We start from the raw sequence: 18,808 nt of genomic DNA on the forward strand, positions 1-18,808 counted from the left end.
ACCCTCTCTTTCTCTCTGGCTTATATAATGCTGTAAGTGTTCATCCTTTTTTATTTATGGCTTTAGGCCCTGCAGTCGTAACGTAACCAGAATAGACACAATGCTTAGTTATAACTTAATCTTCTGGCAGAGTATTTGATGGTAGTACCTGATGGAATTCTATCTAAATGGTAGTTGATTTGGTATGGTAAGAGTACCACACTGACTTTGAAGGTTTCGATGCTTCCTCTTTTGAAAAGAACAAAAAAAAAGCTACGACTACTTAGAGAAGCTTAGTTCGGTTTAAATCGACGGTACTATGCGCTTCATTGGACCACCAAATTGATTCGGCTTTTTACCTATCTAGCCATTGTTGTTGCTGTTGTAGCCATAAGGATACTGCCCGAATGCCTTGGGGAGTGTTTTCGATGCAGATCCGATACGTTCCGTTAACAAGCACCATAAAATTACTAGCCCGACCATCTCGGGAACGATTTGATATGACCACATGAAACCTCCTAGGCCAACCCGCCCTCCCACTCCCTAGATCCATCAGGAGTTCGGGATCGGCAGAGACTCGGTTGTTAATGAAACAAGATTCGCCAAGGATAGGTGAGGTCGACAATTGGGTTGGAAATGCTATATATTGCGCTACACAATCCCTTGAATCAATTTGGTACTTTAGTCGCCTCCTACGACAGGCATACCTACCGCGGTTATATTCTAAGCCCCTTAAACAGCTGGGTACCTATCTAGTTCATTCATTTTATTATTATTATTATTAATAGGTCTGGAAGCACTGCGACCTTTATGCAGATCTATTGTGCAAGACCTTTCAGCCTAATTTTGTATCTGGAGGCTTTTGATGTTTCTAAAAACCACTTCAGGCTTTTTACTTCATATCACAGAGGGATTAAGAGTCCCACCACCTAGATGGGATAGTCACTGCCTAGCCAGAGCGACGCATTCGCAGAGAATGTCATCATCCAGCTCACAGAAACGACAAATTTGGTTATCGGATAGATTTAACTTACTTAGGTGATATCGTTCGCCACAGTGTCCCGCATAGCAGCCAGTGACAGTTCTTAGGTCCTCCCTGCTTAGATTAAAGAGTTTAGCTGATATTTTCGTTGCCGCAAGTATAAACAGTTTTGCCTGTCTTTGCCCTGGGCAGTCAATCCAGTGACGTCTAAATTGTTTAGTTTCCCAGTTACTTAGAGTTTCCCTGGTGTGTGCTTTTTGAGTCCACAAAAGGGCTCTGGACTAAGAATGCTGATGTAGCACCCTGCTTTGCTAGGTAATCTGCATGTTTAATACATTCATGTTCCTGATGTGCGGGAACCCATTTTAACAATACCTTGTTTTTTTTAGCCCCAAGGTCATTAAGGATTTGGCCCAGGGGAAACGGGTTACAGATGGGAGCTGGAAGAAGAAGCGAAATCTGGTTATAGGAAGGAGAAAAGGGTCACCGTTCGCATTCGCCGCCGAAGCGTCACCAGGTGTCACCGCGAGGAGATTTCGTCCCAATATGGGGGGAGGGTGGAAGCACCTACGAGTCGACCTTTTGGGATGACGCCTGTGTGTGCAAGGCGAGACATCCCCATCAAAGACACCATCCATGCTCATTCAGATAGCAATGTGATATGACGACGGACAAACCGGGCTCAGAAATTTCTCTGCTTACCTTTTTATTAAACTCTGAACTCTTTATTATCTAAGTACTACAAAACGATACAAATGTATCAAATGGTTCAACGATATTTGCAGGCTACATACTAACTCGAACTCCCGTAAGTTTTTGCATTTCCTACTCCCGTTTTGAATTGTGATTATTTTATTTTTATACTCAGCTGAGCAAAGCTCACAGAGGATATTAATTTTATTCGCATAACGGTAATCCGTAAGGGCATACAGGAACCGAGATAGATATAAACTTCTATATATCAAAATGATGTGGGTGAAAAAAGAAATTCATTTAGACATGCCCATCTGTCCGTCCGTTAACACGATAACTTAAGTAAATTTCGAGGTATCTTGATGAAATTTGGTATGTAGGTTCCTGGGCACTCACATCAGATCGGTATTTAAAATGAATGAAGTCGGACTACAACCACGCCCACTTTTTCGATATCGAAAATTTCGAAAAACCGAAAAAGTGTGAAAATTCATTCCGAAGATAGATAAAGCGATGAAACTTGGTAGGTGCGTTGAACTTATGACGCAGAATAGAAAATTAGTAAAATTTTGGACAATGGGCGTTGCACCGCCCACTTTTAAAAGAAGGTAATTTAAAACTTTTGCAAGCTGTAATTTGGCAGTCGTTGAAGATATTATGATGAAATTTGGCAGGAACGTTACTCCTATTACTATATGTGTAACAAATAAAAATTAGCAAAATCGGATTACGAACACGGCCACTTTTAAAAAAAAAAATTTTTTAAAGTCAAATTTTAACAAAAAATTTAATATCTTTACAGTATATAAGTAAATTATGTCAACATTCAACTCCAGTAATGATATGGTGCAGCAAAATACAAAAATAAAAGAAAATTTCAAAATGGGCGTGGCTCCGCCCTTTTTTATTTAATTTATCTAGGATACTTTTAATGCCATAAGTCGAACAAAAGTTTACCAATCCTCGTGAAATTTGATAGGGGCATAGATTCTATGACGATAGCTGTTTTCAGTGAAGATGGGCGAATTCGGTTGAAGCCACGCCCAGTTTTTATACACAGTCGACCGTCTGTCCTTCCGCTTGCCTGTTAACACTGTAACTTGAGCAAAAACCGATATATCTTTACTAAACTCAGTTCACTTACTTATCTGAACTCACTTTATCTTGGTATAAAAAATGGCCGAAATCCGACTATGACCACACCCACTTTTTTGATATCGAATATTACGAAAAATTTAAAAAAATCCATAATTATATACGAAATATGAAAAAAAGGATGAAACATGGTAATTGGATTGGTTTATTGACGCAAAATATAACTTTGGAGAAAACTTTTTAAAATGGGTGTGACACCTACCATATTAAGTAGAAGAAAATGAAAAAGTTCTGCAGGGCGAAATCAGAAGCCCTTGGGATCTTGGCAGGAACACTGTTCGGGGTATTACATATATAAATAAATTAGCGGTACCCGAAAGATGATGTTCTGGGTCACCCTGATCCACATTTTGGTCGATATCTCGAAAACGCCTTCACATATAAGGGCCACTACTTTTTAAAATCCTCATTAATACCTTTCATTTGATACTCATATCGTACAAACAAATTCTAGAGTCACCCCTGGTCCAACTTAATGGCGATATACCGGAATGGCGTCCACCTATAGAACAATGGCCCACTCCAGTTTAAAATACTCTTTAATACCTTCCATTTGATACCCATGTCCTAGGTTCATTTTCCCATGACCTAGGTTCATTTTCCGACATGGTAATTTTCCCTTGTTTTGTCTCCAAAGCTCTCAGCTGAGTATGTAATGTTCGTTTACACCCGAACTTAGCCTTCCTTACTTGTTTTTATTCCTCTTTGGCATAGCTAAGCGCGAAATTAAAATGTTATCCGTGCAAATACCAAACAACAGCAGTTAATGCAATAACAACAATCACAACAACAACTACATAGCAAACAATAGTTATTGCTTGCCAATTGTTATTCGATCGCAGCTTACAAAAGGATTAGCAGCTATTGGTTGTGGCGGATTATTTATTCAACTTCGCTGTTATTTGCAGCATTTTCCTCTACCTTTTCGACTTTAGTTTTTATTCATTTTTGCTGCGCATAACAGTTTTTGTATTTATTTTCTCTTTTTGCGTTTTTGTGGTTAAATGTAGTCGCGTCGCTGTAAAAGCACGCATAAATTATAGTGCGGTTTTTCCCAAGTATCGCGCTTCCTCTGTTCAATTTAAAATTTATTTATTCAATTTTCTTCGTTCTTTTTTTCCTTTTCTTTTTTTGGAAAATTAAGATTAATTACCACATTCTAGCATTCCCCTTTACTACTTTTTGCGTTAAAGTAAACTTGCAGCCACATTTTGTTCTAATTACTCGAGTTCGAGTTTGACGTCACCAAAGTTCCTTTGCATTGGAAGTTTGCTTTGCTGCCTTTCTTGGTTTTCAGTCCCATCTCTTCAGCCGTAAGTCTTTTGCGTATCCGTTTTCTTGTTACTTTGGTCTTTAAAAGTTTGCCTTGTGGTATTTAGCGTTTGGTGGTTGGCCATGATTTTTATTGCTTTTGCAAACTTTTGCCATAAGCAACACTAAAAGACATGCCTTTCGCTCCACTTTTTTTTTACAATTTAGTAGTTTTACGCTTTTCATCCCTCATTTTTTTTTATTAGTAGTTTGTTGCTTTGGCAACGCTAAAAGTGCATTAATTGGTGTAGGAACGCTTGCGGTTGGGCAGCATTAAAAGGGTTGCTCTGTGTTCAAAGATGTCATTATTTGCATACGACATTTCAAATATTTGAGAAAGTTTTCGACAAAATACTTACTTGGTTAATTTGATAAAATTTCATTATGCTATGTATATTTCAATCTGATTTAACAAATGTAAATCTTAGTTCCAAATCGGTCAAGCAATGCAAAGTGTACGAATACAAGAAAGGACGAAAATGTGTTGCATACTTAAAGGGGCATATTGAATACGTTATCTTTTTTGTACTTTTAAGGTGTAGCAAAGTTTTTCTTTCGAGTATGTCAAGCCCCTCCCAGCCTTGTAAAATCATTTGTCTCCGAACTCAAAAGTTTGATCACACTGCACCCATTTTTATTCGGACTGAAAATTCCAAAAGCGTGCATTAATTTTCCAAGCCAAAGAGGGAATGTGATCTTACTCAGACCCCATAACTCGACCGCACAAACGTAAAATCAAACTTCCTTCCATTACCACCGCTTCAACAGAGGCTCACGAAGGCATCAAAAAAGCGAGTCCCACAAAATTATTATGTCCGGACGATAAGTGAAGGAAAATTCAATACTTGTCTTCAATTTTGCCGAATTAATCAGGATCAATCTTCTGCATAAATGGAAACCAGCAAAAGGTGGTACCGCTACTTATGCTTGAAAACGACCAGCAGGGAAGACATTTGAGAATATTCTCCTTCCTTTAAGCAAACCTTTCTTGGTTTAATCGTAAGCGCAGCGTCTGTAAAATGCCGTAAGCGATCAGATAAACGACGGACTCAAAAAAATATAACACAAGGCGTCTGTACAATTGGGAAACGAAAAATCTAAATCAAAGATGATTAAACCAGTGGTGCCTCATTATGGCGTCCTTTTTCTGTTTATTTCTACAAATCAAACCTACTGTCCCACTAGAAAGTTAGGTAAGCTTACTTTGAACTAAACAGTCCATAAAAACTTCAAATTGGCTGATCAGTAACGTAGTGTTACCAAGAATTTGTCCAACGGCTGAAAACCCCCTATCAAAAACAAAGGCCAATCTGATAGAATAACTACGCCGCTAGGTTTCCCTCGAGGTCTATAGGTGTGATGTGCAGAACGGCATACAATGCAGACGCGGGGATTTTTTTAGGCTTCGTTTTATGCTTAGCATTAATAATTAGCATAGCCGCTCTAATTTTTATAACGTTGGTTTTTTTTTATGTTGCAGTTCACGAAGCTAGGACTCCATAGTAAAGAATTAGCTTAAGAATCACTGAATCACTAAAAATACTCAATGAAAGAGAAAAAGACGATAGGCCTCACCTATATCCCAGAATAATTTTACATGCAAAAGGGGCCGTCGACTTCAGTCTGTCCTCCACGTTGGGCTTCCACGAAAACTTGCTGTCTAGAATAATTGCAATATACTTTGTATAAGGTTTCTACTGCACACCCAAGCCTTCTGTCTTAGCTCTAGTCAAATTCGGAACCTTTAACCTCTTGTCAACCATACCATATCCGTCTTTGCAGCGTTGGCACTCAACCGGACATTATATACCCAGGTAAGTATGTATATCCCAAAGCGCCCGATCCATCAAAGAGCTAATTGATGGCAGGCATTTTCCACAATCCATTTGTGAACCTCCAGAGCGGTGGGTTGACAACCAGCGTCCACAGCACAGGTGATAACACCTTACCCTGCGGCGTACCCCTGGTCACTGCTTTCGTAGCCGCACAACCCCTATTGATAATTCATATTCCTGCAATTTAGCACGCAGCCTACCAATCTAAAGCTGGATGTACTTCAAAGTAATTATGACCATTGATAGTCGCACGTTTGTAGACATTATTGAAAGCCACCGTAATGTTTAAGAAGACTCTTACTGCATACTCCTTATTTCCATCAATAATTATAACCGCCCTATGAAGTGCCGTATATACCGACTTGCCTTAGGGGTGCGCATTTTGGGCTAAGCAGAACAATTCTTATCCAATGTGAACTTAATAAATACACACATTAGCCTCTCAAGACGATTGCAGAATAATGGTAATGGGCGCGAGCTCTTATGTTTTTGAGTTTTGTTCCAAAAGTGACAGTTATCTCTCTTGTATTTCCATTTCTTTCTCACAGCGTGCAGCTTTGTATCATAGATGTATAAGGGCGAATCTCTGTAACCACTAGAATCAGATCGTAACCCATTAAACTCGATGTAGTGTGCGGTTGCCTCCCTTAGTGTGTCCCGGCTGGGATATTCCGGCATTAAAGCCGAATTTACAACCATCGCAACGATATTTACTCCTCAGGGATTCGGTCGTGGGCAAGGCCTGACTTTGATTTCGACATTATAACAGGCTAAACTCTTACTTATCCGGAATCATTCCTGGCAAGCATGCATGCAGTGTCTTCTCCCACACAACGAAAGCTATCCATTCGTCTATATCATCAGCTTCTGTTTAGTCTTACTCTGTTGAAACTCCTTGTCTTCCGTTAGAAAATTTTTATCGCAATTCTGGCTTGGACGTCTCGCTTATTTAAATTACATTTTTCTATATTTTCTTTTCCTCTGCACCATTTTCTCCCACTTTTCCACCACAGCCATCTTTTTTTATGATCCCTTATACAAACGAATGAAGCCAACAAACCAAACCAAAACTACGGCATTTTGAATATTTGCAACAAATGAAGCGCAATACCACAACTTCAGCCTACAATGAATTATTAAATTTTATCAACCATTTCAAACCTCAAATCATACTCATATGCTACCGGTGTTAAGCACATCTGTATGTACTTGCACACTAATGGGTCATTCCACGCTAAACGAAGAATTGCACTGAAAGTGGCACAACGCCGAAACCGGTTTGACTCATAAAAACTATACACCCTGTCTGAAAATCAGCAAAACAAAGTCAATAAAAAATGTATTTCCTAACCATAAGACAACTAAAGGGTGTCGTATCAACTCCATTCTTAATTGGGCCGATCTCCATTTGTAAGCCACTACAATGTGGACCAGTAACTGGAGGTCCACAAGATTATTCGAAACTTCACTTAACCCTTTATCAAGTCCTTATATGTTCCTATACAAGTTTCGAAATTCATTCATTTAAAGGTGCTAAGGCTGGAAATTGCAGGAAACTGTAGACTCTCCACTTGACGATAAGAACGAAGCTTAAAGAGCACTGTAGTACCATTAATTGGCAAACCTTTCACCTTAACTGCAACGTCCACCGGATGCACGTATGTTCAGTAATGAAAGCTATTCCGAAATGTGTGTTATTCTAATAACACCGCTGATTCCAATCAATTCTATCTATTTTATTTATTCTAACCTTTAGAAGTGCTAAGTGTATCCAGCGCACTCCACCACAGAAGGACCCAATATCGGAGTATCGGTTTAACAACCGCTTCACTTAGAACACTTAGCATTCGCTAGAACACAGATCTTTCCTATGGCAAACTCTAGAATAATAGAGCTTTACGCAGACATCAACATAGTCAAGCGAATTATAACGTAGCGGCTACGCTGGCTAGGCCATCTTATGCGAATGAAAGATGACGATGCGGCTAAGAAAGTATTTTTATCGGACGCCGCCTATGGAAGCAGATGAAGAGGGCGGCCCCAACTCCGCTGGAAAGACCAGGTGGAACACGATTTAAACTTCCTTGGTGTGACCAATTTGTGCCAGTTGACAGAGTGAAGGAGCGACTGGCGCACCTTGGTTAACGGTCATAATCGTTTAAACGGTTAAGCGCCAATTAAGTTAGTAAGTAAGATTAGTAATCGATTCCTTTTTAATACAACGTGGATCACTTTTTGGTAACAAATCGATAAATTTTTGATACATATCGCTCTCCGATAACTTTTCGAAAGCAATCCGATATCATCGATAACAAATCGATAAGGTTTTGATAACATATTGAGTATACTCCGATAACAGGGCGCTAACTATTAAAGAGTATTTTATTGTTTAACAAAATGTGTTTAATCGGTAACACGCCGATACCAAACTGGCAGCATTCAGATAACAAATCGATAAATTTTCTCTAACAGATCGATAAAATTAAATAATATAACGTTAACTTTTTGATAACTAATCGATAAATTTTTGATTTGAAATCTGTAACTCATATGTGAATGTATATTTACATATTGTCGAGGTTCTGGCGACTTTAAGTCCCTAGCGGGAGGAGGGATGGGGAGGTTTTCATCTATAAATAAAACGTGATCACATCGAATTGTTTTCGAGATAGTCAGGCTAGTACTTCAATGGTTCTAGTTCTCAGAACTTACGAGTTCTATATCCGGCAAATAACTCTCAATCAAGTAACAGTATTGAGGCATCAGCGCAGAACAACACTTAGGGTCTATGATTTCTATTCAAAAGTCTGAAGTGAAAGTAACACCCCATTGGCATGCCTATATAGATTGTGGTGCTATCCCACTAAGGTGGTGCTGTCCTTCTGAATCAATTGAACTGTAGCCCCGGTCTTCTAAATCAACAAAATCTCTTTCGGTGGCCCTCGACAGGTCATGCTTGAATGTTTCGTCGTAACCTATGATACATTTGTAGCTTTAACAATTTCTAAAATTCTGAAGGAATGCACTTTGCATTATTCGATTGTGTTGGAATAACACAATTTATGTTCAAATACAGATGCTATTGCCCTTTCAAGCCTCATTGTTGCTATGCTACTAAATCACCATTCAATATCGCTTACCATTTCCACACATTGTCAGCAAAGCTGGCGATTAAAACTCAACAACGATTGACGATTACCTCAACGAATTGCTATTATTGCCAACATACAGCACTTAACAACTCCACAAGCTATACTCCACAGTCCTAACTCCTCAATATTTGTTGGCTTTTTATTATTATTTCTCCCCTTTCCTCCTTACTCCATTTACTTTGCGGTTTTCATTTCTTATAGTTGTTGCATCTGGATTTTTGTAAGCCACAGCATAAATACGAGTGCAGACAAAATGTAAATCGCAAAATCAATTCAACAGTTGCTTATTGCTCTCGTTTATTTGCTGCTTTTCTATGTTGCAACAATAATAGCAACAACAAGCACAGGCCGTTTTGCAGATTACCCCATCGTTTACATTTGTGAAAATTTTCAATTGAAAACAAGTAAGGAAGGCTAAGTTCGGGTGTAACCGAACATTACATACTCAGCTGAGAGCTTTGGAGACAAAGTAAGGGAAAATCACCAAAATGAACCTAGGGTAACCCTGGAATGTGTTTGTATGACATGGGTTTCAAATGGAAGGTATTAAAGAGTATTTTAAAGGGGAGTGCGCCATAGTTCTATAGGTGGACGCAATTTCAGGATATCGCCATAAAGGTGGACCGGGGGTGACTCTAGAATGTGTGTTGTACGATATGGGTATCAAATTAAAGGTATTAATGAGGGTGGACCAGGGAGACCCAGAACATCTTCTGTCGGTAACCGCTAATTTATTTATATATGTAATACCCCGAACAGTGTTCCTACCAAGATTCCAAGGGCTTTTGATTTCACCCTGCAGAAATTTTCATTTTCTTCTACCTAATATGGTAGGTGTCACACCCATTTTACAAAGTTTTTTCTAAAGTTATATTTTGCGTCAATAAACCAATCCAATTACCATGTTTCATCTCTTTTTTCATGTTTGGTACAGAATTATGGCATTTTTATCATTTTCATAGTCGGATTTCGGCCATTTTGTATACAAATACAAAGTGAGTTTAGATAAGTACGTGAACTGAGTTTAGTAAAGATATATCGATTTTTGCTCAAGTTATCGTGTTAACGGCCTAGCGGAAGGACAGACGGTCGACTGTGTATAAAAACTGGGCGTGGCTTCAACCGATTTCGCCCATTTTCACAGAAAAAATTTTTTTAAAAGTGGGCGTATTCGTCATCCGATTTTGCTAATTTTTAGGAGTAACGTGCGTGCCAAATTTCATCATCATATCTTCAACGACTGGCAAATTACAGCTTGCAAAACTTTTAAATTACCTTCTTTTAAAAGTGGGCGGTGCCACGCCCATAGTCCAAATTTTTACTAATTTTCTATTTTGCGTCATACCTACCAAGTTACATCGCTTTATCCGTCTTTGGTAATGAATTATCGCACTATTTCGGTTTTTCGAAATTTTCGATATCGAAAAAGTGAGCGTGGTTGTAGTCCGATTTCGTTCATTTTAAATACCGTTCTGAGATGAGCGCCCAGGAACCTACATACCAAATTTCATCAAGATACCTCAAAATTTACTCAAATTATCGTGTTTACAGACGGACGGACATGGCTAAATGAATTTCTTTTTTTTTCTATATCTATCTCGATTAGTTTATGCCGTTACGGATTACCGTTATGCGAACAAAGTTAATATACTCTGTGAGCTCTGCTCAGCTCAGTATAAAAAAAAAATATGTTGTAAAATGGTTAAAAGGAGCAAAATGTAAACAAAACAAAAGAGATAAATGCATACAAACAAACATTCATATGCATATGCGGGTGTGTGTGGCATTTATGTAAATGTTGCTGCTTTAGGGGAGCAATGAACGTCTGCCATGACTGTTTGCCTGGCTGTTCATACACAGATCAATGAATTTTTAGCAATTAGAGTGTCATTCCTCTCGGCATTGTTAGCGGCTACGATTTTCCAAAAATATTCATATTTCAACTGAGTGCTTTTCGCCATTCATTTGGGTTATTAAGATCTTATGTACAATTTTGTGCTCAAAGTGTAGTGCGATGTTGATTTGGCAATTTTAATCGATACCAAAAGTTACATGCAATGCATTCGATTTTTTATTATTTCTGCTTGAAGTTTTTGTTAGTTGAGTTTTCTTTTTTCTTGGGTTGTCCTGCTTTGCAGGGCTACCTGGGAACCGTGAGCTGAGCCATATAACCTTATATGAACCCTGGCAAAAGGCAACTGTTTTTATACCTTTCATGGTTTATAAATGTTATACAAATGTCAAAATTGTAAGTCCTTGAAGGAGAAGAAATACATTCACCAATGGGCATACCGAATTGAGCAGGACAGCGAGCGGAGTTGATTAAGCCGTTTCCGTCTGTCTGTCTGTCGGACTGTTCGTCTGTCCGTTTGTTTGAAGGCAAACTAGTCTCTGAATTTTTGAGATATCTTTATTAAATTTGGTGAGCGGGTATATTAGGGTGTCCGATTTTGTCGTAACCGCCCGGATCGGACCTCTATAGCATATATCACCAATACAGCGGATTTTTCGAAAAAAAGGGGTTTTGTCATTTCTTCTTCATTTTAACAGGTCGATGATTGAAATCTCATTGGGTGTTTAGACATAAGGCAAGACATGGTTGTCTCAAAGAATTGTCATGGTCGGTCATATATATAATATTGTGGCGAATATCAGCAATTCTACACTGCTGCTAGTAAATAAATGCACAACAACAGCAAAGTAAGCAGCCACACATACATGTAAATCGCCAAGCTAATAGCAAAGACACATATATGTAGTCGACAGCTCAGAGCATAAGTTCTTACTCACACATACACACGCATATAACTAGAAGAGAAACGTAAATATCGGATACATAATGAAGACATAAATAAGCAGCTGTTCGCTAAAAGTCTAGAACTCAGCTCAAGCTAAGGAATAAGGAATCAGTTTTGATTTAAACACGCTATTAGTGAAGTATGCGATAATTGTAATTATGAATTACTACTGCCACAGTAAAGTTGTAAGACCATTTTGCCATACAGAATAGTGGAGTTATTTATTCAATAGTTCAGCGATTCGAACGATAGTAGAAGGTGCAAAGTAATCAGAAATTCCCAAAATTCGTTACAACATATATCCCATGAAATCGGTTGTTCAGATGAGAGATTTGTCTTTATTTCTTCCTCATGTTAGAAAGAAGCTTGAAGCTTCAAAAGCTGCTTATATATGTCATAAATTATTGTCTGAAAAATCGTCAAGATATATATAATAAATATCACATACACCCGATTTTTTAGATTTTATGAGTTTTTGAAATTTCAACACGTTATTCAGCTCCACTCATGAAAAGTGAGAGATGTACGGCTGCCCCGTTCTTACTTGTTTTTTTAATTTTTTTATTGAGAGTCTAGCAGACCCGGGAGACGATGTTCTGCCCTAAGTTTGATCTAAATGCAGAAATGTTAAGAAGTTTTTATCTCTTCCTTTTATACGCTCTTCCCTCTACCTTTCTCTATCAGCGTCCCTTTTTCCACCTCTGTCTGTCTTTTTTCCTTCCCGCTGTCTCTCTTCGTCTCCATCTCTCTCTCTCTCTTTAACTTCATATCTCTCTGTATCTCCCTCTCCTTCTACCTCCCCCGCTCTCTTTGTATCACCTCTCTTTCTTCGCCTTCTTCGTCTCTCTATTTCTAAGTATTAAAATTTCCAAATATTAGTTCGAGTGAATTGCAAAAAAACGTATCATAAATTAAATGTTTTCACATAAATTGGTCCTTAGTCCACTACCCAGAAAAAAAAGTGTTCTAAAAACCTCATAATATAGGCAAGAAATTATCAGTGTTTGCAGTAGCATCCTAAACATGGTTGTATGTGATGCCGAAATCAAAACGATATTACTTACTTTCGCTAGCTCACCTTTTCCACCACTTAATCGAATTCCACATGTAATGAGGTATAGGCTGTCACTAAACGCATGCTCGAACGATTGGTTGATAGCGAACAGGCACACACAAACTGCCTTTTTTTAAATGTCATCTTTTCTTAAATGCTACCTTTCTGAATTTTGGTTATATTGGGAAAAACTTAACAATTTTTTTTTAGTAGGGGATGGCAGGGAAATGACTACTCTGAGCCAGTGGACTGGTTAACTTATTACAGAAGTTTGGAGGGGGTTGTGTTACACGTTCAAGTTGTACATATTAGTTGCTCAATCACTGAAGTATCTTCTAAGAGAAAGGAGTCATGATTAAGGATTCCGTGGGCGGGATGCTATCCAGCTCTACTACGGTTAGAGAACTCAATACATACTCGGTTGGTCAAATATGTATTGAAACCCTGTGTTTAATTCTGGTGCTATCGAAGACAGCCTTGGACTGCCTGACTTCGCTTGCGTTTGTATCGATTTATTTTTACATAAAGATCAGCTGCTTTACGGGCCATATCAATATCCTGTCTGCGATTAAACGTAGAGCGGACACAACCTTTTACGATATCCTCCTGTTCGGAACTGGATAGCAGGGCAGGCGGTCTTGCGATAGTAGATGAGGGCATCTGGAAGGTTAACGACAGCGAAAATTAGGCGACGCGCGTGCCAGTAGAGTGGTCAGATAAATGGGAGCGTTGGTGTTAAAGTGAAGGCTACGAAGGTTGATGTACCAATAATTGGCCTAGTTACTATAACGCTACGTTACAGTTCTCGACGAACAAAAATCACGCCCAAAATGTACTTCATCATACATGGCTGATGAATGGCTTGGAATAATAATTGGTGGTTCTTGAAATATTATGGTCCTGTCCCTGATTATAACGGTGTGTATCGAAGAAATTTTAATGATGAGCTGATGAGCTTACGCAGATATGAACGTAGACGGAAAATATCCCATGCAGAAAGTATTCCTATAGACACCTATGAGTGGAAGCAGAGGAAGTAGAGTACCAACTGAATTGGAAGAAACAGCTGGAGGAAATTTTGATCTACCTTTGTGATGATGATGTTCTTACATATTGCACCAAATGAACTCCATGTCCTTTTTTTCATTGTAGCAGTTTTGTAAAGTAAAACGACAGCATCGACACATCTTCATTATTTACTGCTAATTAGCTAACCCATAAACAAGTACTCATGTAATTTTAATTACCTATAACTGCTTTTCAAATACCAAATTCAAATTCGAGTCGTAAAAAATTCTATACACAATTCTTGTAAATCGAAATCGAACAGAAAGAAATACAACAATAAAATCTTCAAAAACAATACAACTGCTGAACAAATGTTTAATTAAGAGTACATCATAAAAATAATTGTGCTACGCCTAAAAGTATGTTACGAAAACGGTAAGGAAAATATCCACAAAAAAATAACATTTTATTGCCTACTTAGCTGGAAAAAGCTGACTAGCACTCAATTGCAATTAATAGTCGTTCATGTTCGTGCTAAATAAAATAGTTAACTATTTCATTGATACGAGCATTGCACAAATACGTCAGTTGTTCGACACATGACGCCTAAATGTAAGCGCGGCAGTAAGGAAATATTTATACAAGATGTTCTTCATTCTATGGGTATTGTATATGTGATTCCAGTGCTACAATCGTGACCAAGTCAGTAGTCATGTCGTTGCCATTAATTATTGATGATACTAATGATGATGCTGTTAGTGCGACTCACGTTCGATTAGCCTCGCAAGTTGATTTGATGATCGTTTTATTATTTTCGAACGTGTGGGTGTATTATAAAGAGGAGGAAATGTGTTGTAACAATGTTTCAAGATAGTATTAGATGATACAAATTTATAAATTAGCTCCCAGATTTTAAAAATCGCTATTTTCAGGACTAAACCTAAAAGGTGATATTTTTGCGGGCCTAAAAGTATGCAAAGATTATTAATATTTAAGCAAAGAGGCTTTCATACACTCAGAAAAATCAAATTCATTCTTAAAGTGTGAAGTAATGAATAAATTTAGTGTTACAGGAGAAATAATGTCACTCAGCTTATGTAACTCGGTCAGTTGAGTGAACTTACTTACTACTTCGTCGGCAGCATTACTTACTTACTTAATTGCGGCTTAACAGTTTAAATGGTTATGGCCGTCCAACATGGCGCGCCATTCGCTGCTTCTCTCTGCCAACCGGCGCCAATTAGTGACACCAAGGGAGTTTAAATCGTTTTCCACCTGGTCCTTCCAGCGGGGTGGAGGTCGCCCTCTACCTCAGCTTCCATAGGCGGGTTCCGATAGAAACACTTTCTTGGCCGGAGCGTCATCTTTCATTCGCCTAGCCAGCGCTGCCGCTGCGTTTTAAATCGATGGACTATATTTATGTCTGAGTAGAGCTCGTACAGCTCATCGTTAAATCTTCTTCGGTACTCGCCATCGCCAATGCGTAGAGGTCCATAAATCTTTCGAAGAACTTTTCTCTCGAACACTCCCAAAGCCGCATCATCTGATGTTGTCATGGTCCATGCTTCTACACCATATAGCAGGACGGGTACGATAAGTTACTTGTAGAGTATGATTTTCGTTTGCCGAGAGAGGAACTTACTTGCCTAACTAGTTCAAACTAGCATTTATTGGGAAGAGTATTCTTCGCTGGATTTCAGAGCTGATGTTGTTGCTAGTGTAGATGCTGGTTCCCAAATAAACGAAGTCGTTTACTATTTCGAAATTATGGCTACCAACAGTAGCGTAGCCGGCAATGTTTTTCAAAAGAAGAACCGGGCAGGTTATTAAAACAATAACGAAGCGGCTTGAAAAATTCCGGTTTTTGCTTCGTCCCAAAATCTTCGGAGATATAGGGTCTTCCATGAGGCTGATCATATCTTGATGGAGTTTCTGCTTATGTAAGTATTACGAACTAACGGAGAGGTCAACATCCTTCGGCGATGCTAATATCGTCCAAAGGTTCCATAAAAGGAGAAGTTGCTAGCCTTTATTGGGCCAAAGCAACACTCGCTTATTTTGTCAGTAAATTATGATGTAAGTGAGACACATCCTCACCTTGATGGTGTTGGAGGCCTATCTAATACTTTTTCCAATCTATGGGTCGTGGCAGCCGGTTGCAATGCAATCTCACATTTGAGTTAAACAAATCTTCCCCAATTGGATGTCAACCACAGCCACCACGAAACTCCCAAAAAGCCTATCCTAATTGAGGAGATGCGGAGCAACAAGGGTTTGGAATATCCCTATTAGGTCAACAATAACAAGGCCAAAGCTTTTTAAGGCACAGCGCGCCCATCTCAAAGAAAACCGTCTTCCTTGAGCTCACTGAGAATGTCGCTTGAATGACCTTGAAGTTTCAACGTGACCACATCAAATTGTTCCCTGTAGGTCGGGCTAGTATCTAATGATCCTACTTTCCGCAATATACCGGTTCTTTAACAGGCGAGGGACCATCATTATCGATAAAACTCAAACTAATATGCTATGCCATCAAGAAGAAAGAAACTAGCACAGTAGTCAAATCCCTTCAAAGGACTGGATTGGACAATCACATTTGCAAGTGAACGCAATCAATGCTGGATAATGGAATTATACAAGCTCGGTAATAATGGCCCTATGTGAGGAAAGAGTGGAATTATTTTGTACTGGACGAGAGATAGTAGAGGTAGTAGGAAATGCAGACGAAGCTGTAATCACAGTGTCTGTGAAATTTCTCGTAACGTTAAGTGGAATCCGTTTATTCGGCTACACTCGTTGGCCATATTAAGCGGCTTTGTATTAAGCCGAGCAAGACGATGTTGTTATTTTTCCGTTAAAAAATCCAAATCATCTAAGTTTCGACTGCTTTCTTTCAATGCGACTCAAATCTGGAACGTTAAGGCAAAAAGTTAATGTTGGAGGGAAAGTAGAGAAGACATACATGCTTACTGCTGGCCAGATAACCTAAACAAGCTCCCTCGTGTGGAAGCGACAAAAATCTACCAGAGCTATAAGACTAGGCTTCCCTCGAAAATGGATTGGCCAGTGAATTTGGTGAATAGTATAACCATCGTCCCACCCTACATACGCGTGTTCAAAATGAGGCGCGGCTGTTGGTGCATAAGTCTTCTCCGAACAGCTAATGTTTTGACTCTCCAACCGTATACCAAACTCAGCTGGGTTATTCCAAGTGAGGCTACTCGGAATAGCGAGGTGAGGTATGCATAAAGAAACTCAGACAGCCAAGCATCGCTCATAGTGTTGAATTCACCAATTACGTCTTCTAAGGTCGATGAGGAATGTAAGCAAGTTCTACTGATCACCGTAATATTAACGACAGTGAGAAAAATTATCAGCTAGCAAGGGCCTGAAGTATCGTTAGACATTACTGATACAGTGGCGATGCATCGCCCACTTACAAGGAGAGAGACACACGTGGCCAGATTATGACGATATTAAAACAGGGAGTTTACTAAATAGGTCAAGTAGGGGAATATTTCTAACCACACCTACAATTACCGGACATTGGGCTTATCCGCCAAAACAATGGGAATCAATTTACTTACATGTGTAGGAGTTGTGGCCAAGAAGGTTTGAAGGAAATGGTCATCCACCTTCATTGCGAGTATCCAGCCCCAGTAGTATGAAAATGCTCCAAAAAGGGCATCAGTAGAGGTATTGACCTTACCAAATTATTTTACGACGTACAGAGTTAAACATTTTAGGAGAACGTACATCCAAATGACGCTTTTTTCGCTCTTTGGACCCCAGCAGCACGGCAACCAACCAGCCATGAAACGTTCAAGGTATTGGAAGAATGTCAACCACGCATCCCCACATTAGTCATATGTAGGTTTTAGAGTTTAAAAAATTTGATATTCTGATAGCATGCAATCATAAAACTTTTACTTTCAATCAGTCGACTTGAATAGATTCTGCAAATAAATTTCAAATTTTGTTTACTTCTTTGACATGCGAACCTTTGACAGGCCTTCAAAAAATATCCCAAAGCTATAAAGCCTAAAAGTATGCAGAGATTAATTGAGTAATGCTTCTTCTCTCATAGATTTTTTCACTTATTTATTCATGCTCAATTTAAGCATACCTATTTGGTTTTTTTTTCACATTAAAACTTTTTTCATCATCACATTCTTTATTGTCATTTGTCAACATTTTGTCACATTGTAAATACTTTGTGACAGAAATTGACACAAATAAATTGTTAGCCAGCTTATTTATCATATCCTGCAGGACCAATTGCAAAAGTGATGGCATTTTATTTTACTTTCTTAGGTAAACACACTTTTCTTGCTCTTGCGGCAATGATAATGAAAAGGGCAGCAAACAAAGCTAAAAAAAGGAAAAAAAATAGAATAACAACAATATACAACACTTATGCAACAGCATACATACATACATACTCACATACTTATAAGCAATATATACAAAAAGCGAAAACTTAAGCAAACAATGGAAAATGATGAGCCACAGTAATTGTGTGGGCAAATGTCAGGGAACCCGTAAACTCTGCATAACAAGCAGGATAAGTTTGTACTAAAGTGCTAAAGTGTTGAGTGTGACTGTGAGAAGTGTGAAGAGTTTTGTGTTATATGCTTGTATTTATTGTATGCAGTTTTAGTGTGAAAATCAGGGATCGGAATAATTAAAAGTTTTTTTTGTGCTTTTTAATCATAACTTTTTTAGTTTTCTTTTTCGCTCTGAATATAACAGTTATTTCTAAGTTTTTCGTTTCGTTCATATAAATAACAGTTATATATTGAGTTTTTTATTTCGCTCGGAAAAAACAGTTATTTTTTGAG

The sequence above is a fragment of the Eurosta solidaginis genome, chromosome 4, assembly GCF_040869045.1.
Source record: "Eurosta solidaginis isolate ZX-2024a chromosome 4, ASM4086904v1, whole genome shotgun sequence".
Classification (NCBI taxonomy): Eukaryota; Metazoa; Arthropoda; class Insecta; order Diptera; family Tephritidae; genus Eurosta; species Eurosta solidaginis.